Genomic DNA, 23,998 nt, shown 5'->3' with positions numbered 1-23,998 from the left:
AGATTAAGAGCTGACTGTGTTGCCAGGCCAGGTGCAGCATTCCTATGCTCCCAGTGACTCAGGAGACTGGGAAAAAAAAAAAAAAAAAGGTAAAAAGAGCTAATCTTGTAATAGGGACTCTTTAAAATTGGGGATTTAAAGGAGGACCCCAGTAATTGCCTTTTGCTCCTGTGACATGTTCTCTCTCAGTTCTTTCCAGCTTATCTCAATTCAAGTGAGTCCTGTGGGTCTACACCCTATGACAGGCACCAATGCTCCTCCCACCCCCCAGGCAGGAAAAATCACCTCATAAAGGGAATCAAATTGCTCCCCTCAAGCAATGATGACTTCTCTGGCACGCATCAGGACCCCACAGAACCTGTCCTGAGATAATGATCAACCAGTTCTTTTAGTACCTGAGGACAGGTCTTATTAGGACACCGTGTACTGTAGTAGGTACTGTTCCTTCCCAGTATGGAAAATAGTCTTTTTTTTACTTTACCACCACCTGTCTCTCTGATTGGGCTCTCCTGGTTGCCAGAAACTGGGATAAGGGAGAAGGAAGAGTTATTGTCTAATGAGTACAGTTCCAGTTTCGGAAGATAAAAACAGTTCTAGAGATAGGTGGTGGTAACAGCTGCATACAATGTTAATGTACTTAATGTCAATGAACTATACACTTTAAAAATGGTTACTATGGTAAATTTTGGTGTAAATATATATCGTGAAGGGGGCATGGAGAGCAGGCTGTGCTCTGCTCTGAGTTACTGCATGATGTATATAGAACAGAAGTTTTCAGGCTATGCCTAAACCTGTGTTTCTTCATTTTGTAAAGCAGTAAATTACCAAAAGCTAATCAATTTTGATTTTAAGTGCTAAGGTGAAATGGGACTATACTTTGTTTATACAAGAAAACAACCACTATCTGCCTGGCCATAAGGCATAAATCCATAATAAATCAATCGTGCCAATGAAAATAACCACCTGTGAACTTATCAGAATTAATCAGAAGCACATGGATGCATGGGCATTACTCATGAGCTTTACTTTAATACACCAGACCACCAAATGAAGCAACTGCCTAATTCAAGGGCCATAAAAGGTGAAATCCCCTGAGACTAAACATGGAGACATTCTAACCTATTACCTGGTCAGGAGCTTTGCACAGGAAAATCGCCAAAGTGGGGCATTAGCAGAGTTTGGTTTCTACTGCTTGTGATGACCACTCCAAGTTGACATCTGAAGCTAACACTCCTAGATAACACTAGGAAACTGCCATCTGTCTGAACCTGGGCTTAGAATAGTATGTTCCAGAGTTTTGATATCTCTGTACTCTGAACAATTTCTTCAGCTAGCTGGTTCATAATCTTATCTGCCCATCTTTAGTGACTGCATTTGCATGTGTTCTTGCCTTGCTTGTTTGAGCTCTTCATCCCCCGCCATATCTACACCCCCAACCCCCAGCTGTCTTAATCTTTTCCTAGCCTTTCTGAAACATATATGAAATTAAAATTGGAATAAAAGAACTTGTGTTTTCTTGTCTAATGACTACCAGGTAACCCAAGACATAAACATGTTTTGGTCTATGTTAACCACAAAGCTCATTCATGACATGACTGAACTCCAGGGTGCTCTATCACTGGGCCACGACCTCAGTCCTTTTTATTTTTATTTTTTTTAATATCTTAAAAAAATTTTTTTTTTTAGTTGTAGCTGGACACAAAACCTGTATTTTATTTATTTATTTTTATGTGGTGCTGAAGATCGAACCCAGCGTCTCGCACGTGCTAGACAAATACTCTACAGCTGAGACACAACCCCAGCCCCACTTTTTAATTTTTTGTATTGAGAGAGGCCTCACTAATTGCCCAGGCTGGCCTAAAACTTGCAATCTTCCTGCCTCAGCCTCCCAAATTCTAAATCCTTGAGATTATAGATGTGTGCCACCATGCTGGCTGCTATATATATTTTACCAAAATATAAGTAAATAAAAGAAAGAAAAAAGAATGAAGATAAAACAGTGAGAGGAGGGACAACTTCAAACAACCTAATATATATAAATTCCTTTTTTTTGGTACTAAGGATTGAACCCAGGGGCGCTCAACCACTGAGCCACATCCTCAGCCTTTCTTTCTCTCTCTCTCTCTCTCTCTCTTAATTAATTATTAGAGACAAGGTCTCATTGAGCTTAGTACCTTGCTAAATTGCTGCGGCTGGCTTTGAACTTGTGATCCTCCTGCCTCAGCCTCCTGAACCACTGAGATTACAGGTGTGTGACACTACCCCAGCACAACTTAATGTGTTTTTAACTGGATATCTCCAAATGAGATGAACATCTTGCAAAAGAGAAAGAATATAAAAAATAATAGTTGAAATAATAATAGTACCAATTTTTCCAAATCCAGTGAAAACTATAAATATACTATAAAACATAAAAGCTAAATAAACTCCAAACCTAAGAAATAAGAGGTCTAAGGATGTAGTTCAGTAGTAGAGTGCTTAACTAGCTTAGACCCTAGGTTCAACCTCAGCACTACAATAAAAAAGAAACTAACATAATCATACTGTTTAAAACCAGTGACAATGAGAAAATCTTAAAAGCAAAAGAAAAAAATTAGATTAGAAATATGGGAACAAAGCTAAGAATGATAACAGATTTGGGCTAAGGATGTAGTTCAGTGGTAGAGTGCTTGCCCAACATACCTGAGGCTCTGGGTTAGAAACCCAACATCCTCCAACAATGAAGATTTGAGAGTAGGGTACAAGGGATTGAATCCAGAGGCACTCAACCACTGAGCTAAATTGCTTAGGGGCTCCCTAAATTGCTGAGGTTGGCTTTAAACACTTGTGGTTCTCCTGCCTCAGCTCCTGAGCTGTTGAAATTACAGGTACGTGGCTCTGTGACAGGTTTTGGGTTTTTTTTTAATTTCTAAAAAATTTTCACTGGGAACAAAACAAACTAGATTACAATGAAACTATATATATATATATATATATATATATATATATATATATATATATATATATATATATATATATATGTTGTTGTTGTTGTCCATTTGTTTATTACTAGGAATGAAACCTGGGATGTTCTATCACTGAGCTACCTTCCCAACCCTTTTTTTATTTTGACATATGATCTTGCTAAGTTGCTGGGAGTCTTGCTAAACTGCAAGGCTGAGCTCAAACTGTCTTTTTTTTTTTTTAATTTTTTTGTACCAGGGGTTCAATCCAGGGCACTTTACTGCTGAGCTACATCCTCAGTTGTTTATTTGGTTGTTTGCTTTTTGAGACAGGATCTCCCTAGGTTGCTGAGACTGGCCTTGAATTTTCAATCCTCCTTCATTAGCTCCCCAGTTGCTTGGATTATAGGCATGAGCCTCTGTGCCAAGCATAAAATAATATATTTAAAATACTATAAGGAAAAATAAAAAGTCAACTAGTGGGGCTGGGGATGTGGCTCAAGCGGTAGCATGCTCGTCTGGCATGCGTGCAGCCCGGGTTTGATCCTCAGCACCACTTACAAAGATGTTGTGTCCACCGAAAACTGAAAATAAATATTAAAAATTAAAATAATAATAATAATAATAAAAGTCAACCAGTGAATGTCTTTCAAAAATAAAGGTGAAACACCTTTGTCAGACACACAGAAGCTAACCCATTTCATCAGCAACAGGCTTACACTACAAGAAATGTTAAAAAAGAAAGTTCTTCAGGCAAGGGAAAAAATGTTACCATATGAAAATATGATTCTACACAGAAGAAGAACACTAGAAATGGTTACTACATAGATAAACACGTATTTTTTTCTTATTATTTATATTTCTTTAAAAGATAATTTACTGAGCTGGGGGTGTATTCAGGAGTAAAGCACCTGCCTAATATCTATGAGGCCCCAGGTTCAAGTCCCAACACCACACACACAAAAAAGGAAAACAAAAAGGCAATGCAATATGGAATTATATTACAATATTACAGAGTAAAACACATGTCAACCAAAGCACAAAAATTGGAAGAAGTGAAAAAATACCAGCTACTAAAATTAAAAAAAAAATGGAATTATTGTTAATAAGCCAATAAGGGAGATTAAAATAGGGGTGGGGATATGGCTCAATGGCTGAGTGACCCTAAGCTCAATCTCCAGTACACAAAAACAAAAACAAAAAAACCCCACTGAATTCAAAAGAAGGGGTAAGCAGAACAAAATGGGAGAAAAACAGAAAAGACAAAGAAGATGTTACAAAGAAGATGTTACATAATCATATTAAATGTAAAAGTCTTGGACTGAGGAAATAGTTCAGCTTGCCTAGCATGTAGGAGGCCCTGGGTTTAATTCCTAGAAGTGGGGGCAGGGAGGAGAGGAAGAAAGAAAAAGTAAATGCCTTAGGTACCCCAACTGAAGGGCTGAGAATTTGGCTGTGGGGCTGCAGTGGCATACACCTATAATCCTAGCTGCTTGGGAGACCAAGGTAGAAAGATCCTAAATTCAATGTCAGCCTCAGAAATTTAGCAAGACCTTATTTCAAAACAAAACAAAAAGGGTCAGGGCAGAGATTGTTAGATTATCTGAAAATATGCAACTGAATGTTGTCTGTGAGAAATATAATTTAAAAATAGAGAGAGGTTAAAAGAATGGGAAAAATAATACCATGTTAACACTAATTAAATCAGCTGGGTACTTACATTGTTATTAGAAACAGATTTCAGAGCAAAGATTATAATTAAAATTAAAAAAAAATTTTTTTAGTTGTAGATGGACAAAACACCTTTATTTTGTTTATTGACTTTTTTGAGGTGTTGAGGATAGAACCCAGTGCTTCACACATGTTAGGCAAGCACTCTACCACTGAGCTACAACCCTAGCCTAGGAATTTTTTAAAAAATATTTTTAAATTGTAGTTGGACACAATACCTTTATTTATTTATTTTTATGTGGTGCTTAGGATGGAACCAAGGGCCTCGCACGTGCTAGGCAAGCGCCCTACCACTGAGTCACAATCCCAGCCCTAGCCCAGGAATATTTTTAAAGGTCATTTTATAATGATGACAAAGAAATTCTAAGGGTATATGTACTAAATAACTTGTGAAGTAAAGCTGGTAGAACGGCAAGGAGAAATAACTCCACAATTTTAGTAATCAATTATCTTCTTTCTATAATTATTGATCAATAAGCACTGACCAAGATAGACCATATTATAGGCCATAAAGCCAGTTGGGGTAGACCTAAAAAGGTTTAAGTCATACTAAATATGTTCTGTGACCATGACACAATTAAATTGGAAGCTGGGCACAGTGGTGTACATCTATAATCCTAGCAGCTCAGGAGGCTAAGGCAGAGGATTACAAGTTCAAAGCCCGCCTCAGTAACTTAGCAAGGCCCTATCTCAAAAAAAAAAAAAAAAAAAAAAGGGGGGGGGGCTGGGGATGTGGTAGAGTGATTAAGCGCCGCTGGGTTTAATTGCTGGTTCCTAAATAAATAAATAAATGTTTTAAAAATAATAAAAAATTAGAAATCAGTAACAGAAAGATCTCTACAAAGTTTCACAAATATTTGGGAACTAGGGGCTGAGGCAAGAGGATTGCAAGTCTAAGGTCAGCCTCAGACTTGGCTCAGAGGTAGAGCGCTCACCTGGCATGCGTGAGGCACTGGGTTCGATCCTAAGCACAACATAAAAAAATAAAATAAAGGTATTTTGTCCACCTACAACTAAAAAATAAATGTTAAAAAAAATTTGGGAACTAAATAATACACGTAGGTCAAAGAATTCAAATGGAAAAACATTTGATCTGAACACCAATGAAAACACCACAACACCATAGAACTTACAGGATGCTGCTAAACCAGTATTTGGAAAATTTTGGTAGAACTAAATACCTACATTAAAAAATGATGGAAGGTCTCAGATCAGTAGCCTTGGCATTTACAAAACACAGGATCTAGATAAAGATAAAATTAAACCCAAAGTAGAAGGAAAATAATAGATAACAGCAGAAATCAGTAACAAAGATAACAGATAAACAATAAAGAAAAATCAGGGCTGGAGTTGTGGCTCAGTGGTAGAGTGCTTGCCGGGCATGTGTGAGGCCCTGAGTTCAATCCTCAGTACTACATATAAATAAACAAACAAACAAACAAACAAATGATCCAGAAAAAGCAATAAAGAAAAATCAGTAAAACCAAAAGTTGATTCTTTGAGGTCAATAAACTGATAAAACTTTTGGCCAGAATAATCAAAAAAGACAGTGAGAAATCTAAAAACTACCAATGTCAGAAATAAAAATGGTGACATCACCACATATCCTTCAGATATTTAAAGGATAAAAGGGAATTTACACAAATAAGTTTGCTAATTTAGATGAAATGGACAAATTCCTGGAAAGACAGAAACTACCAAATGTCACTCAAGAAGAATAATTCTGTATCTACTAAAGAAATTTCTGATGCAGCTAAAAATATTCTGACAAAACAAATTTCAGACCTAGAGGGCTTCACTGCTAAGTGACAACAAGCATTCAAAGAAGAATATCAAATTCTCTACAAACCCTTCCAGAAAAAGAAGGAATATTTCTGAATTCATTCTGAGGCCAGTGTTACTCTGATACCAAAGCCAGATAAGAAATTACAAAACTACAAACTGATATCTTTAATGAACAGAGATGCAAAAATTCAAAACAAATCAAAACAAATCAAATCCAACATATACAAAAGAATAATATATTATAAGCAAGTGGCATTTATCCCAAGAATTATTCAAAGATAATTTAACACTTGAAAATCAAAATAATTAATCATATTAACAAGCTAAATCAGAGAAATAACAGGATCATCCAAAAGATGAAGAAAAGCATTTGACAAAAAGTAGCATCCATTCTTGTTAAAAATTCTCAGCAAACTTACATGGAAATTTCATCACTTTCATAAGGGGCATCTTTGATAAAAACTATAACTAACATCATTTTGCTAAAAATATTTTTAGTACATCTATTTGTTTGTTTGTTTATTTATTTAAAAGTGGTGCTGAGGATTGAACCCAGTGACTTGCACATGCTAGGCAAGCACTCTGCCACTGAACCACAACTCCAGCCCCAACTAACATCATTTTTTTTTTGTAGTTGTAGATGGACAGAATGCCTTTATTTTATTTGCATATGAAGTTAAGGATCGAACCCAGTGCCTCATGCATGCTAGGCAAGCGCTCTGCCACTGAGCTACAGCCCTAGCCCCCAACTAACCTCATTTTTAAAAAAAATTTTTTGTCAATTTTTATGTGGTGCTGAGGATTGAACCCAGTGCCTCACGCAAGCGCTCTGCCACTGAGCTACAGCCCCAGCCCACGAATATAATTTTTAATGGTGAAAGACTGAATGCTTTCCTTCTAATATCAAGAACAAGGCAAGATTGTTCTCATTTTTATAAAAGATTATAAGTTCTTCAAGTTCAATAAGGCAAGAAGAAATAAAAGGTATACAGATTGAAAAGGAAAAAATAAAACTCACAGCTTGATCATTTATGTAGAAAATCCAACGATGCTTGCTTTGGCAACAAACAATGCTTGCTTTGGAATACATATACCAAAATTGAAACAATACACAGAAGATCAGCATGGCACCTATGCAAGATGACATGCAAATTCACCAAATACTTATTCCATACTGCTTTGGTCAGGGGGTGTAACTCAGCAGTAGAGTGCATGGTTAGCATGCAGGAAGCCCTCGCTCCAATGCCCAGAACCAAAAAACTTCAACATGATCCATCAAAAAAAAAAAAAAAAAAAAAAAGTGGAGGAACATGAAGGCAAGTGCTCTACCACTGAGCCACAATCCCAGCCCATCTTTTTTATTTTAATATTTATTTTTTAGTTATAGGTGGACACAATGTCTTTATTTTACTTTATGTGGTGCTGAGGATTGAACCCAGTGCCTCACGCATGCTAGGCAAGCGCTCTACCACTGAGCTACAGCCCTGGCCCTTCTCAGCTTCTTTACTGCCAAAAATGAATTGCTTTCCTTTGCTCTGCCCTTCCACCATTATGTTCTACTTCACCACAGGCCCATAGCAATGGAGCCAGCCAACCATGGACTGAAACCTCTGAAATCATGAGCCAAAATAAATCTTTCTTCCTTTCAAAGATGTTTATGTCAGGCATTTTAGTCACAGTGACAAAAAGCTGATTAATACAATAATAAAGAATAATAGTCCAAAATTATTCTTTCTTTTTTCTTTTTTCTTTTTTTTTGCAGCAGGATTGGGTGGGGTGGAGTGGGGCTGGGGTTAGAATATTGGGTCTCATGAGTGTTAGGCAAGTGCTTTAATCACTCAGTTACATCCCTGTCCTAAATTGATAGTTGGTCTGTATTTCATTTGAGATGACAATCAAAAAGAAGTATATTCTAAAATCACGAGTGATTAAAAAAGTACTTAAGGATCAAAGGTCCATACTATATTATCAAGACATGGGAAAAATAGTCCAATTCTGCAGAATCTATCAGTAGGCATTAGTTAAACTTCATTCCAAGTTGTAGATAACAGATTAAAACAAAAGCATTCAACTGTTTTGCAGAGTTGGACAAAAGATACCTTATCTGGTTAAAATTTTTTGAAAACTGTAAAAAGAAAAAAAAAATCAATTATCAGTATGTCAACTATTTTAAATTTCTTTTCTCTCTAACCAAATTTAGTTTCTCCTATTCAGAAATTTCAGCAGCCTAAGAGCAAAAGAATTATTTTTTCTATCATGTTCTTACCTACACACTTGATAAAATGGAAAAAACTCAAAATAAGCATAACTTTAAATCTGTTATTCCTTAATATCAGTGTAGCTATTCTTCAATCAGTTTTGAATCCCATTAAGTGATCCAAATCTTTTCACAACAATATAAATATCTCAATTGCGTTTTACCACATTAAAACTGCAAATATTGTGCTTAACAAACTAAGCACAGTCTATAACTACAAAAGAAGATAATGACTCACAACAAACCCATTCCCTCTTCTGCCCTGTTGTTTTGCCCCACCTTATCTCTGTGACTGTCTAGCTGCGGGACAATCTGGTCACTAATGGAAAAGCAGACTTAAATAAAAGGATCATTACCATCTATAACTCAGGGTCTGTGGTAGATATGATGAACTGGCACTCAGTATCCTTTCCACACACTCTCTCTCTAGTTGTTTCCTTTAAGTTGAGCCTGAAAAGCTAAACATTTTTCTTGTAGATAGGGTTCTAAATGTGAATTAGGTCCAACCAACAAAAGCTCTGACATGGGATGTGGAAAGCAAAAGTGAAATAGAGACCAGACTGAGAACAGTGGAAATGTTATTATTATATTTTTTTTGTGTGTGTGTGTGTGTATGCATAATTTCCAATTTTAATCACTAACTTAAGAGTCAGGAGCTAGCTGCAGTTGAGGGACAGCAGAACAGGCTGCAGTGTGTGTGTATGTGTGTGTGTGTGTGTGTGTGTGTGTGTGTGTAGTAAACTATATATACAGTTTATCATTTCAGCCATTTAGAATGTACAGTTCTGCCCATTAAGTATACTCACACTGTTGTGCAACCATCACCATCTATCACTGGAACTTTTTCATCATCTCAAACAGAAATTCTACACCCATTAAGCAGTATCTTCCCATCTTCTCTCACTCCGAGCACCTAGTAACCACTAATCTACTTCCTGTTGTTATGAATTTACATTTTCTAGATATTTCATTTAAGTAAAATCATACAATATTTGTCCTTTTATGTCTGGCTTGTTTCACTTAGGATAATGCCTTTAAGCCTCATCCATGTTGTAACGTTAGATTTCCTTCCTATTAAAGGCTAAAAAAAATTCCATTATATGTATATTTCACATTTGTTTATCCATTCACTTATCAACAGACACTTGGGTTGCTTTCACCTTTTGGGTACTGTAAAAAAGGCTGCTCTGAACCTGGAGTACAAATACCTGTTCAAATCTCTAATTTCTTTCGGGTATATACCCAAAAGTGAAACTGCTGACTTCAACAATAATTCTCCTTAATTTTTTGAGGAGTCACCACACCATTTTCCATTCTACCAGCAATGTGTACAATAAGTTCTAATTTCTCCATATTCTCATCAACAATTATTTCTGGCTTGGAGTTTTTGTTTGTTGGTTGGTTGGTTTTTGTTTTTTAGTTGTAAATAGACATATACCTTTATTTTATTTAATTATTTTTTATGTGGTACTGAGAATAAAATCCAGGGTCTCACCCACATGTCAGGCAAGTGCTCCACTGGAGCACCACTGGGCTACAACCCCAGCCCTGGGTGGCTGGCTTTAATAACAGCTATTCTTTTTTCTTTTTTTTTTTTTTTTTAAAGAGAGAGTGGGGGGGGGGGGAGAGAGAGAGAGAGAGAGAGAGAGAGAGAGAGAGAGAGAGAGAGAATTTTAATATTTATTTTTTAGTTCTCGGCGGACACAACATCTTTGTTTGTATGTGGTGCTGAGGATCGAACCTGGGCCGCACGCATGCCAGGCGCTACCGCTTGAGCCATATCCCCAGCCCCCTAATAACAGCTATTCTAATGAGTTTAAAGTTGTTATCATGGTGTTTTAGTCAGTCTTTTGTTGCTGTGACTGTAAGATCTGACCATAACAATTTTAGGAGGAAAAGTTTACTTCAGGGCTCACGGTTTCAGAGGTCTCAATCTACAGATAGCAGGCTCCATTCCTCAGGGCTTAAGGTAAGGCAGAACATTATGGCAGAAGAGTGTTGCAGAGGCAAGCCGCTCACATGATGATCAGAAAGCAGAGAGGTCTCTACTAGTCTGACACAAATATACACCCCAAAGCCATGCCTCCAATGCCCACCTCCTCCAGCCTTACTCTACCACTTCAGTTACCACTCAGTTAATCCCTACCAGGGAATTAATTAACTGATTGGGTTAAGACTCTTATAATCCAATAATTTTTCCTCTGAACCTTTTTTTATTGTCTCACCCATGAGCTTTTGGGGGATGCCTCACATCCAAACCATATTACATTATTTTGATTTGATTCCCCTAACAATTAGTAAAGCTAAACATCTTTTGATACGCATATTGGGGTTGGGTTTTTTTTTGTTTTTTTGTTTTTTTGAGAAATGCCTAATTCAAATCCTTTGTCCATTTTTCAATCAGGTTGTTTGTTTTTCTGGTGTTGTTGTTTTTCTGGTGTGTTCTTTAAACTCAATAGTTTCATGCTGGTCTCCAACTTTCTGACTGTGGCAAAGGTGGTACTCCTCTATAGGCCAGTTCAAATCATGTTCTACAAGTCATTCCTAGCAGCTCAGACCAGAGCCTAGAGAAGTTTTTGTCTCTTGCAAATGAACCCTTTTGGGACATAACATGTAAATCCTCAGTCCTTTGTAATCTTTCAGAGCAAGTGAAGTACCCAAAATTAAAGGCTCAAGCTCTCAGGTTAGGGTCCACATTCAGGTTCAAATCTAGATAAGTAAGTTCACATTGTTTCCCTTAACTACCGGGGAAACTAAGCAGGATATGGTTTTCTCCTCCATGCTCATTAAATATATAAATACACACACACACACACACACACACACACACACACACTATAGCATTCTTTGGAATGCATTACATTTTGTTTCAGTTAACTATACAAACTTTTTTTTTCAACTAAGCACTTAGTGTCTGTGGAAAGACTTGAGTGAAAAAAAAAAAAGTTCCATTAATAATAAACAAAAGCTCTCATCTTGCTACTTCATATAGTAGCCAGTAAGTAGATTCAATAATATCAAGAAAAATGTAGATAAATATGCCACTACAAATTAAAGAAAAGGAAAAAATGCAAAACAAGAATGCATCTAGCTGTCAGGCATGGAAGCACACCCCTGTAATTCCACTACTCAGGAAGATCCCAAGTTCCAGGCCAGAATCAGCAACTTAGTAAAGTCCTCAGCAACATTAGCAAGACCCTGTCTTAAAATTAATTAATTTATTTATTTTAATTAGGTACATATGACAGCAGAATGCATTTTGATTCACTGTACACATTGCAGCACAACTTTTCATTTCTCTGGTTGTACACAATGTAGCACTGCATCACATGAACAGTCATGTAATACATATACCTAGGGTAATCCATCTCATTCCACCATCTTTCCGGCCCCCATGCCCCCTCCCTACTCTTCCCTCCTTTGCCAAATCAAATTTCCTCCATTTTTTTCTATGCCCCCCACCCCATTATGGATCAGCATCCACTTATCAAAGAGAACATTTGGCCTTTGTTTTTTGGGGATTGGCTTCTTCCTTAGCATGATATTCTCCAACTCCATCCATTTACCTGTAAATGCCATAATTTCAAAATAATTTTTTTAACCACTAAATTTCCCAATGCCTTTCCAAAAAGAATCACTAAAACAACAAACAAACAAACAAACAAAAAAAAACAAGAGCAGGCAGTGGGGGAGGAGGCCTGTAGTCCCAAGGACTCTGGAGGCTGAGGCCCTAAGACCTTAGAGAGACCCTGTCCCAAAATAAAAATTAAAAAGGGCTGGGGAGGGCTGATGTGGCTCAAGCGGTAGCACGCTTGCCTGGCATGCGTGCGGCCCGGGTTCGATCCTCAGCATCACATACAAAACAAAGATGTTGTGTCTGCCGATAACTAAAAAATAAATATTAAAAAAAATTAAAAAAAAAAAAAAAGGGGCCGGGAATGTAATTCTATAGTTAAGCTCTCCCAGTTTCAATCTCTGGTACCAAAAACAACAAAAAGCAAAAATAAGGCAAACACACAAACAAACAAACAAACAAAAAAAAAAAACAAGAAAAAACTTACTTTTAGATAGCTGGTTATTTCATTTCTATGAGTATAACTGGACAATTTTCATCATAAAATTTCCTTTATTTATATTTTTACTATAAAACTTTATGGTAATTGTTCAGTATTTTTCAGACAACGTTTTATTTTGTTAGTGCTGGGAATTAAATCCAGGGCCTTAGGTCTTACACATGCTAGGCAAGAGCTCTACCACTGAGCTACATCCCCTACCCATTTCAGACAGTTTTATACCAATACATTTGGAATGTCTAAATGCCAAGAGATAACACATCACAAATTTGGTAAATTTGCCAGGAACACAATCTGGTAATCAACCTCACAGGTTCAAGTCTTATCTTGTAGATTTACAATATACTAAACAGGCTTCTGAGTGTTTTACTTTTATGGTCAAATAATCCTTATAATGACCATATAAAGTAGGTGCTATTAATTTCCCCACTTTACAGATGTGATAACTGATATAAAGGGGCTAAGCAACTTGCCCAAGATCAGCTTATACTAGTAAATATTACAGATAAGTTTTCAATCCAGGCAATATCATTTCAAAGTTTATGTTCTTACCTACTACAGAACATATGGGAACTGAGGGTTTTTGCACTACTGTAAGAAATAGATCTCATACATATTAAATATTTTCTAGTTGTCAGCAGAGGAATTCATCAAAGATGTTCAGTTACACTAGATAAATACAATAACAACAAGACTGCCTAATAACGAAGGCTTTTTAAACCACAAGTTTTGTACTCTTCAGTCACAATTTTGCATTCAATAAATGCCTTTTTTCTTCTCTTCTCCACTGTCTCCATTTTGCCCCTCCTGCTCTTTTCCTATAGCAGAAATTGAATTCAGGGACTGACATATGCTAGGCAAGTGCTTGTGCTCTATCACTGAGCTACATCCCCAGTCCAAAGTGCTTCCTTTATACTAGTGCTAGACATTAAGGTACTGGGGATACAATCTTAAGATGTCACATTTATTTATCTATTAAATATTCACTATGCACACAGCATGTGAAGAGCACTATGCTGGGCAATGAGACATGTATCTAGATTCTACCTTCATCAATTTGATGGTCTAGAAAGGGATATTAAAGAGTTATTAAAAAAGGAAAAAGGAATTCTAATTGCTCGTTCTTTACATAATTGGCTCACTCAAACCTTAAAACAACACTTAAAAAGTGGTTTCTTAGGTAACTTGTTAAAAATTTGGAAAGTCAAGGAAGTTGGAAAAGAAAGATTATTTCCAGTTGGGAAAACTGGCAAAGAGTTCTCAGAAATGACATTTGAGTTCAGCCTCAAAGAAGGGACAAAACACTAGAGGAAGATGGAGAAATAAAAGTACATTAGAAATTATGAGTGAAGGTAGCAAATAATGAAGAACCATTAGTATTCAAAAGGCACATGGAAGTATTAGGATAAACAAACTACAAATTGAGGCCACATCATAGAAACCATTAATTCTTAAATTAAGGACCATGGGAATCACAGGAAATCTCTAAGCAAGAGAATGACATAGTAATTGTGCTTTAGAAAGAATAATCATCAGGAGCATAATACAAATTATAAGGGTTGAAGCCACAATAAAAAACAGTGATGGGCTCAATCTGTTGGAAACTGCTTCTAAAAAGTAGAGGCACAGAAGGAGGGAAAGTTATCTTTGAGATACCCTCACTAGAAACATGTTTTGCACTTTTAACTTTCTGATGGATTCATTAAAAATAAAAAACATGTGCGGACTTCTGCTTCCAGGAAGATGAAGTACACAAACTTTCCCCTATTACTCCATGGATATTCTACATAAAACAAACCTAAGATATGTCTGAAAGGTAGAGAGGAAAGTAGAATGGCTAAGCACAATGGAACCTGAAGAAAAACAAGAGTACTGAATACTCTGGGTATTTGTGATTGGCTGGTTGTTTTGCCACATTTATCCAACTGGATATGAGAGAAGCCAGCAACCTATAAAAGTCCACCGGATACATACAAAAAGGACCTCAAGAAAAGCCACTTTTCTCCAGCCAAACAACCAGAAATGAGGCAGCCTGGCAAGACAAAAACTTTTTAGACAATAACCATCCTATTCCAGCTCAAACCTCAGGAAAAAAAAAAAAAAAAAAAACAGGCTCCCTTTCTATCCTCTCAGCAAAGGCCAAGAGGACATCCTAAATTGGGGGAGGCAGGTAATGGGAGAGGGTGGAGAAAAAAGGTACTAGGGATTGAACCCAGAGTGCTTAACCACTGAACCACATCCCCAGCCATTTTTATTTTTTTATTTTGAGACAGGGTCTCACTAAGTTGCTTAGGGGCCTCACTAAATTGCCTAGGCTGGCTTTGAACCTGTGATCCTCCTGCCCCACCCAGCCTTCTGAGTCATCTAGGATTATAGGCATGTGCCATCAAACCCTGTGAGAACCTAGATGTTTAACCTTGTCAGCTAATGTAACCAGTCTGTATTTTTCCCCCTACACCAGGATGTTATCAGAAAAGGCCAAGAAGGGACCTGAGACTGTTGTTACTGCCTCTCCCACCCCTAACATAGTATCAGAGGAAATGACACAGGGAACCTGGACTTTCTGCCCACTTACCACTGATGAGGCATATCCCATCCCCTCCTCACTGAAGTGCTGTCAGAGGAGGCCTGGTGGACAATCAGGGCTACTATCACTGCTCAGAAATAACAATCTCTCATCCGACCCCCCACTAGGTAAACAATGAAGTTCACCTCTCCTTTCCAACCAGCAAAGTAGAAAACCTAAACCTCTCTACCTGACACTACAAAGGTAATGTCTATAGAAATTTAAGAAATCTTTGAGGTAACCTCACTCCATATTTCAAGGGACCAATATCTTTCATGAATATAGTTATAAAACCCCTTAACAAAATATTAACAAACAGAATTCAACAATGTATAAAATGAACTATACACCAAGTCCAAATAGGGTTTATTTCTGGGATGCAAGGCTAGTTCAGTCTTTGAAAATCAAATCAAACAATGTTATCTATTATATTGTTATCTACCAGCTAAAGAAAAAAAACACAAAACATACAAATAGATACAGAAACACATCTGACAAAATAATAAACACCCAACTGTGATAAAAACTATCAGAAAACTAGGAATAGAGAAGAAATTCCTAATATGATAAAGAACATCCTTTCTTTAAAAAACCTACAGTTAACATTTATTTAAAGCTAAAAAACTGAATGTTTTCCTCCTAAGATCAAGAATATGTCAAAGATGTTTATTCTTAACACTGTGTTCAGCATAACACTAGAAGTTCTAGCCAGCACAATAGGCAAGAAAAGGAAATTAAAAATGAATATTTTGGAAAGAAATAAAAATATTTCTGTCTGCAGATGATGATAGTCTACATAGAAAATCTCAAAGCATCTACCAAAAAAACAAAAAAGAGACTCAACTAAAAGGTGGGTTCACAAAGGTTGAAAGGACATAAAATCAATATATAAAAATCAAATATAGCAGGGCTTGACCCCATTTGCCTGTAATCTCAGTGACTCAGGGAGGCTGAGTTAGCAAGATTGCAAGTTCAAGGCCAGCCTGGGCAATTTAGTGAGACCATGTCTCAAAAAAATAAAAGTAAAAAGGGCTGGACATGTAGCCCAATGGCAGAATACATCAGGTTCAATACCCAATACCTCAAAAAAAAAAAAAAAAAAAAAAAATCAATCGTAGGAGCTGGGTGTGGTGGTATATACCTGTAATCCCAGAGACTCAGGAAGCTGAGACTGAGAGGAGTGCAAGTTTGAGGCCAACCTGGGAAATTTAATGAGACTCTGTCTCAAAAAAAAAAAAAAAAAAAAAAAAAAAAAAAGGGGGGGGGGGCTGGGTATGTAGCTAACTATAGAGAAGCCCTGAGTTCAATCCCTAGTACCATCCCCAGCACACATACACCCCCCAAAAAAAATCAATGTAGGAGTTGGAGGTATAGCTCAATGGTAAAGCACTTGCCTAGCATGTATAAGGCCCCAAGTTCAATCTCCAGCACTGCAAACATTAAAAAATAAATAAATAAATAAAAAATCAACGGTATTTTTATGTACTGGCAATGAACACATGGACATATAAAATCATTTACAATCACTTTTTTTTTAAAAAGGTGATGGGCTGGCATTGTGGCTCAGTGGTAGAGCGCTTACATAGCATGCGTAAGGCACTGGGTTTGATTTTCAGCACCACATATAAGTAAATAACAATAAACGTCCATCTACAACGGCTAAAAAAAATGTTTTTTAAAAAAGGTGAAATGTCTATATAAATCTAACAACACAACATAGGCTCTGTATAAATAAAAATTATAAAATAAAAAAATCTAAATTACAGATATTCCATGCTCATAAGGTGGCAGATACAATACAATAAAGAAATCAATTCTCAAAGCAATACAAAGGTTAAACACAATTCCTATGAAAATACCAGCAAAGTATTTTATAGATACAGATAAGAGCATCTTAAAATTTACATGGAAGTTTGAACTAAAATAGCTAAAACAACTCTGAACAGAGGGAAAATCCTTCTACTGAATTTCAAGATACATAGCTATGGCAATCAAGACTATGCGTTGCTGGTAGACAGAAATATAGATACAGACATACAGATCAATGGAATAAAATAAAGAACCCAGAAATAGCCCCACACCAGTATGGCCAACTGATTTTTTTTTTGGGGGGGGAGCGTTATGAGGGATTGAACTCAGGTGCACTCGACCACCAAGCCACATCCCCAGCCCTATTTTGTATTTGATTTACAGCCAGGGTCTCACTGAGTTGCATTTTGCTTTAGCTGAGGCTGGCTTTGCTCTCGATCCTCTTGCCTCTGCCTCCAGAGCCACTAGGATTACAGGCCTGCACCACCACACCTGGCTTGGCCAACAGATTTTTGACAAAGATGAAAAGCAACTTAATGGTGGCTAGCTAAAAAATACTGCTAAAGCAACGGGACATCCATAGTCCAAGAAAAACAAACAAATAATAACAACAACAAAAAACCTTTATCAAGCCTCACATCTTCAGTAAAATTTAATTCAAAATAAATTATCATTTAAGTATAAAGAATTAATCGAAAAACTTTCAGACAATAATATAAAAGAAAACCTTTAAGGACACAGGGCAATGACTTCCTAGACATGACACCTAAAAGCACAATAAAATAATAATTAATAAGATGGACTTTACAAAACTAAAAGTTTTTACCATATCAAAGACCCTGTGAATAGAATGCAAAGACAAGCTACAGACTTGAAAAAATATCTTCCATATTTGTAAGAAAGGACTCATGTTTAGAATATATAAATATCTCTAAAAGTTACACAATAAAAAAATACAGTTAGAAAATGGGAGAAAGTCATAAAAAGGCATGTCAAAAAAGATATATGCAAATGGCAAGTAAGCACAGATGTTTAACATCACTAGCTATAAGAGAAATGCAAATAAAGACTATGATGAGGTACCACACATATTAAAGCAGCTAAAATAAACTGACACTACAAAATGCTGTTAAGGATGCAGAGAAACTGGGCCTCTTATACACTGTGCACAGAAATGTAAAATTATACAGCCATGCTGGAGAAACAGTTTTGACAGTTTCTTATAAAAATTACACAGTTAGTTAGGTATTGGTGCACACCTGTAATCCCAGCAGCTCAGGAGGCTGAGACAGGAGGATCAAGTTCAAAGCAAGCCTCAGCAATTTAGCAAGGCTCTAAGCAACTCGGTGAGACCCTGTCTTTAAATAAAATACAAAAAGGGCTAGGGAGTGTGGCTCAGTGGTTAAGCGCCCTGGGTTCAATCTCCCAATACCCACTCCCCCACAAAATTGAACAGAGTTACTATTCAACCCAGCAATTATAATCCTGGGTATTTACTCCAGAAAAATGAAACGTATGTGTACATTAAAACCTATGCACATAAGCATATAGGTTCACAGCAGTATTACTTGTAGTAGTTGAAAACAAAAAAAGTCCTATAATATATGAATAGCCAAACTGTGGCTCTCTGACCATGGAGTATTAGCAATAAAAATGAAAACAAAGAAACTATTGATATACACAATAACTTGGACGAGTCTCAACGGGATTAGGCTGAAGGGGAAAAAGCTAACCTCAAAATGTCACATATTGTATGATTCCATTTATGTAACACTCTCAAACTGATAAAACTATATAATGGAATACAGATTAGTGGTTGCCAGGAACTAGAAATGGTGTGCGTTGAGGCTAGGGGAAAACTATAATAGAATAACACAGGCAGATCTTTGTAGTGATGGAATGTAAGTTCAATATCTTAATTGGGGAAATGATTACACAAATCTATGCATGATGAAACAACAACAACAAAAAACTATGTAATAAGCACATTGTACCAATGTCAATTTCCTGGTTTTGATACTGTTATATAATTATGTAAGATGTAACCATTGCAGGAAACTGGGTGAAAGTACATGAGATCTCTGTACCATCTTTGCAACTTCCTGTAAATCTACATTTCAAAAATAAAAAGTTTAAAAACTTTTATTGAAAAGGAGAATGCTCCTTAAAAATAGCACATGTAGCATATGTATATTTTTTAAATAAAGAAAATACAAAACTATTAACCATTATTACAAATAACAAAAAGTTTTTAATACAAAGTTTTGTATTAAAAATACAAAACTATTAAACTATTATTCCTTAGGTGGGCTCCTTCTACGTTAATTATTTCTAGAATTTCTATATTTTATACAATAAGCATGGTATACTTGGTAATCAGAAGAAAAATAACTTTTTAAAATAATAAATAAATAAAATAACTTTAATTTTATTTATTCATTTTCTTATGTGGTGCTGAGGATCAAACCCAGTGCCTCACCCATGCTAGGCAAACACTCTACCACTGAGTCACAACCCAGCCCAAAAAATAACTTTTAAGAAAATAAAAACAAGACAGGCACAGTGACACATGCCTGTAATCCCTGCTACTCAAGAGGCTAAAACAGAAAAGTCACAAATTCAAGGCCAGTCTTAGTAATTCAGTAAGATTCTGTCTCAAAATTTAAAAAGGAGCTAGACATGTAGCTCAGTGACAGAGTGCCCCTGGGTTCAATCCCCAGTACTGCCCAGAGAGGCGGTGGGGAAGGGAGAAAATGAAAACAATATTATTTCTCACTGTTCCAAACAGATCACTTTAAATAGATACGAATTATACCAATTATTAACTCACATATTCCTATACATACTAAATAAAAGACATGAAATACTGATGTCTTTTTTTTTTTTTTTTTTTTTTTTGGTACCAGTGATTGAACCAGGGGTGCTTAAGCCCCAGCCCTTTTTTATTTTGAGATGGGGTCTCACTAAGTTGTTAGGGCCTTGCTTAGTTACTGAAGCAGGCTTTGAACTTCTGATCCTCCTGCCTCAGCCTCCCAAGCCACTGGGATTACAGGCCTGCAGCACCATGCCTGGCTCAGAGACATTTTTTTTTTTACTTCCCTGACCATGCACTTTTTATATACTACACTCAAAAATTGTTGGGCATATCAAAGAACACACTTTTTTTTTCCTGGCTCCAACTTTTAAACCAAGACTTTACCTATCAGGTTGCACCTATTTCTATATCACATCCAGAACTGTCTGAGCTTAGTAAATAAGAATCTAATAGATATCACTGTCCACTTTATTTCATTGATCATACAAAAATTTTTTACCCTACAATCCAATTTAATGGTAAATTTAGTGAAGGGTTCCTGACCTGGCACATAGCATACTAGTAAAGAAGCTAAGTATATAACATTCTAAATCTTACTCTAAACAGTATAAAAATATTTGGACATATTAACCAATAAAATTTTTACTTTTAAAATATGCTACACTGGGCTGGGGTTGTGGTTCAGTGGTGGAGCACTTGCCTCACATGTCTGGGGCACTGGGTTCAATCCTCAGCACTACATAAAATACATAAAATAAAGGTAGTGTGTCATCTACAACAACAAAAAAGTATTAAATAGGTAAAAATTAATTTTTTAAAAATATGCTACACAGGAGCTGAGAGTGAAGCTCAGTGATAAAGCATTTGCCTAGCATGCACAAAGTTCTGGGTTTCATCCCCAGCACCTCCAAAAATAAATAAATATGCTTCATCCCAAATCTAATCAGCATAATGGAAAATGAGATACTGGCTCAAGATTTCATAGTCTATTACATACTATGAAAACTTATTGAATTTGGACTCAAATTTTAATGTACAGTTTTGGCAATCTCTGCTTCATGCCATTATTACATTGATGAAACTAACATCAATTTAATTTAGTCTCAAAGTCCAAAGCTAAAATGATTTGCAGTTATTTCCATTAACTCAGTAACACAGTTTAACTCAGAAGAAGATTCTTAGGAGAATCCATGGTTCTCACCTATGAGAATTTCTTCAAGAATTTCAGCAGCAGTGGCTCACGTTTGTATTGTAATCTCAATGGCTAGGAAGGCAGAGATAGAAAGATTGAGAGTTCAAAGCCAGCCTCAGAAAGGGCAAGGTGTTTTGCAACTCAGTGAGACCCTGTTTTTAAAAATCAAATACAAAAAAGGGCTGGGGATGTGTTTCAGTGGTCAAGTGCCCCTGAGTTCAATCTCCAGTATCCCCCCCAAAAACAAAAGAATTTCAAAAGAACAGAAAAAGTATCAAGATAATACTTATGTTTCTATGTGTCTCTTGTCCTCTGCCACAAGTCAAAAGCTTAGCTAAACCCACAACCCACAATAAAAATTTAAGACAAATACAATATAACTCACCACTCCCACAACATCATTCTTTTGAGATACACATAAAACACTATTTTATTATCAAACACTGTGGTAGAATTATTATAACCAAGTTTTTTCACATTATATTACATTCAGTATTGAAGTGATTATATTGCTGGAAAGGCTCAGTGTATAGTGAAGCCACATATCATTTCAATATGGAAGCATAAAATCTCGAAACAGCTAGACGTTTCAGCTTAAAATTTGGTGATGGCTCAAGACCCAAGATTCAATCCCTAACACAGCAAAAGGAAAAAAAAAAAAAAATAGGTGATGAATAGTCAAGAGGAAGTAAAGGATCTTCTCCACGTGTGCCCTGTCCATGCTCCCCTGTTTTTAGTTAAGTTCTTGATTTTTCAAGAACCACAAGCCCTAAAGTTAAGAATCACTGTCATGATACTCATAATCAAGTAGTTCTTTCTGTTCTTTTCCTACTATTACACCCTTCCACTGTGTTACATCAGATCTTTAGAGAAAAACAAAAAACAAATGCCAGGTTCCAAAAGGGTTCCCAAAACACATGCAAGCAAAAAATAAAGGATAACAGTATATGTAAAACAAGTAATACCTTATTTGTAAACCAATAAAACACATAAGAAAGTTTAAAAAAAACAAACAAACAGATGTTCCTTCCCCAAATCTCTGCAAAAAAGGTAAGACATTTAATTTGGATATGAAAGAATATAGTTGCCTTTAATAATCTAAATCCATTTATTTAACACCACAATCTTTCAAAAGAGCTTTCACAGGTAACTTAACAGAATATGAAATTGTATTTCTTTCTCATATAAGTCAGTTTGATGTCCAAAAAGAATCAAAGCTACAGAAAACTTTAAATTTAAAAAATGAATGCAACATTCACTAACAATATTATATGTAGTTAATCTTTTGACAACCTTAGTTAAAAGCAAACCTAAGAATTTGCTTCTCCTTTGAAGAAATAATTATTGTTCCACTGAGCATTTGAAGGTAAGACATACAGTCTATACAAAGCTAATTCAAAGGCTTGTTGCAATAGGTAAATTGTCATCCTATGATGATTAGACAGCAAATACTTGTTTAGAGCAGAAAATAATTTTTAAAAAGTTCAAACTGGCCAACAACTTGCAAAATCTTTAATCAGATAAAAAGTTTTAAAACATTACATGAGACATGTAGCTAAAATCCAACTAAGATCCCATGGAGTCACATTATAATTTAATAATTAGAAAAGGAAATTAATTTATTTCTTCTAGAGTGAATATAAATTTTACAAGAATTTTCTGATCTTTTAAATTATGGTTTTGATACTACATCTTCTATAAAAAGCATATATGCTACCTATCCCAGTTATATTAGCTGCCAACTACAAGAATTTGCTTTTTAATTTTCCTAGATTACTCTATTGAAATATTATTCATACAATATCTGCAAAATGGTACTAGAATATTAATCCTTCAAATCTGTCAAAAGTAATCTTCAAGAGGAAAATCTGGTAGGCTCGGGGCTGTGATGATTTCACTTCTAGTTTTATGTGCCTTCTTAACCCAGATACTTAAATTGACCATACTTTTACCCTGTAGCAAAGGCATACGTCATCCCAAGCTGGGAAAATGTTACCAACTCACACTGAGGGACTGTAAAATCAAAACACCCAAATTCCTCTTTCACGTTTAAATTTTCAAAATTTAAAGTTAATGTATTAAATCTCTTTTTTTAGGATTTAAACTTGTCTGGTATTTAAACTTATTTAAGAAATACAAAGAAAAAGAGAAGTACATCATTACAGTTAAAAGAAGTCCAAATGATACCTTTAATTTCAGAATCACTCCTTTCAGTCTTCTTAAAACATCACTTCCTTTGCACTATTTCCCCCAGCCCTGCAGACAAATCAGTGAATACCACCCCTACCACTCCAGATTGTTAAAAGGATCCACTGTCCACAAAGAAAGCACTATGATCCAAGTACACTGCCCGAGTGATCTTTGATGCCTTGAAAGACACCTACTTGTAAAAATGCCAAAGTCCTAAATTAGATCCCCAAGGGCTCCTTTTCTTTCTTGACCACACTTCTCCTTTTCAATCCTTCTCTCAACCCTTTGGGCCAGACGACTTTCCATCCAATAGCCTCTTCCACTCAAACCTAACTCCTGCCCTCCAATACCTCCGTCCCCACCCCGGTCAGTCGGCTATCACTCCAACACGGTTCCCTCTTCCTCGCCCTGGGGTTAATCCCGTGCCAGGCCTGCTTCTGAGATCCCTTCTCCCCACTACCAGAGCCCTGAGCATCTCCTCCTCTGGGTGCACATTCCTGGGGACTCCTTCCATCAGTGCTCTGCTCTCAACAGCTCCAAGCCCTAGCCTCTCCGTGTCCTCCAGTCCTTCTCGCGCCTCAGCCTCTACCGGCCCCTCGGCCACTGGCGTCGTCACCCCTTCAGGCCGTCGGCTCAAC

At 36.4% G+C, this 23,998-nt stretch overlaps 1 protein-coding gene and 1 non-coding gene across 4 annotated transcripts in view; one reads left to right on the top strand and one right to left on the bottom strand.

The window, feature by feature from the left end:
• Samd8 (sterile alpha motif domain containing 8) overlaps positions 1-23,998 on the bottom strand; it is a 58,126-nt gene that overhangs the window by 33,748 nt on the left and 380 nt on the right. The gene's annotated exons all lie outside the window — the stretch shown is intronic.
• LOC143381716 (U6 spliceosomal RNA) lies at positions 7,531-7,633 on the top strand. Its single transcript, XR_013088882.1, has one exon. It is a non-coding gene; the product is annotated as a U6 spliceosomal RNA (small nuclear RNA).

The sequence above is a fragment of the Callospermophilus lateralis genome, chromosome 15 (genome assembly GCF_048772815.1).
Source record: "Callospermophilus lateralis isolate mCalLat2 chromosome 15, mCalLat2.hap1, whole genome shotgun sequence".
NCBI classification, from domain to species: Eukaryota; Metazoa; Chordata; class Mammalia; order Rodentia; family Sciuridae; genus Callospermophilus; species Callospermophilus lateralis.
This window is presented reverse-complemented; position numbering and strand designations above follow the sequence as displayed.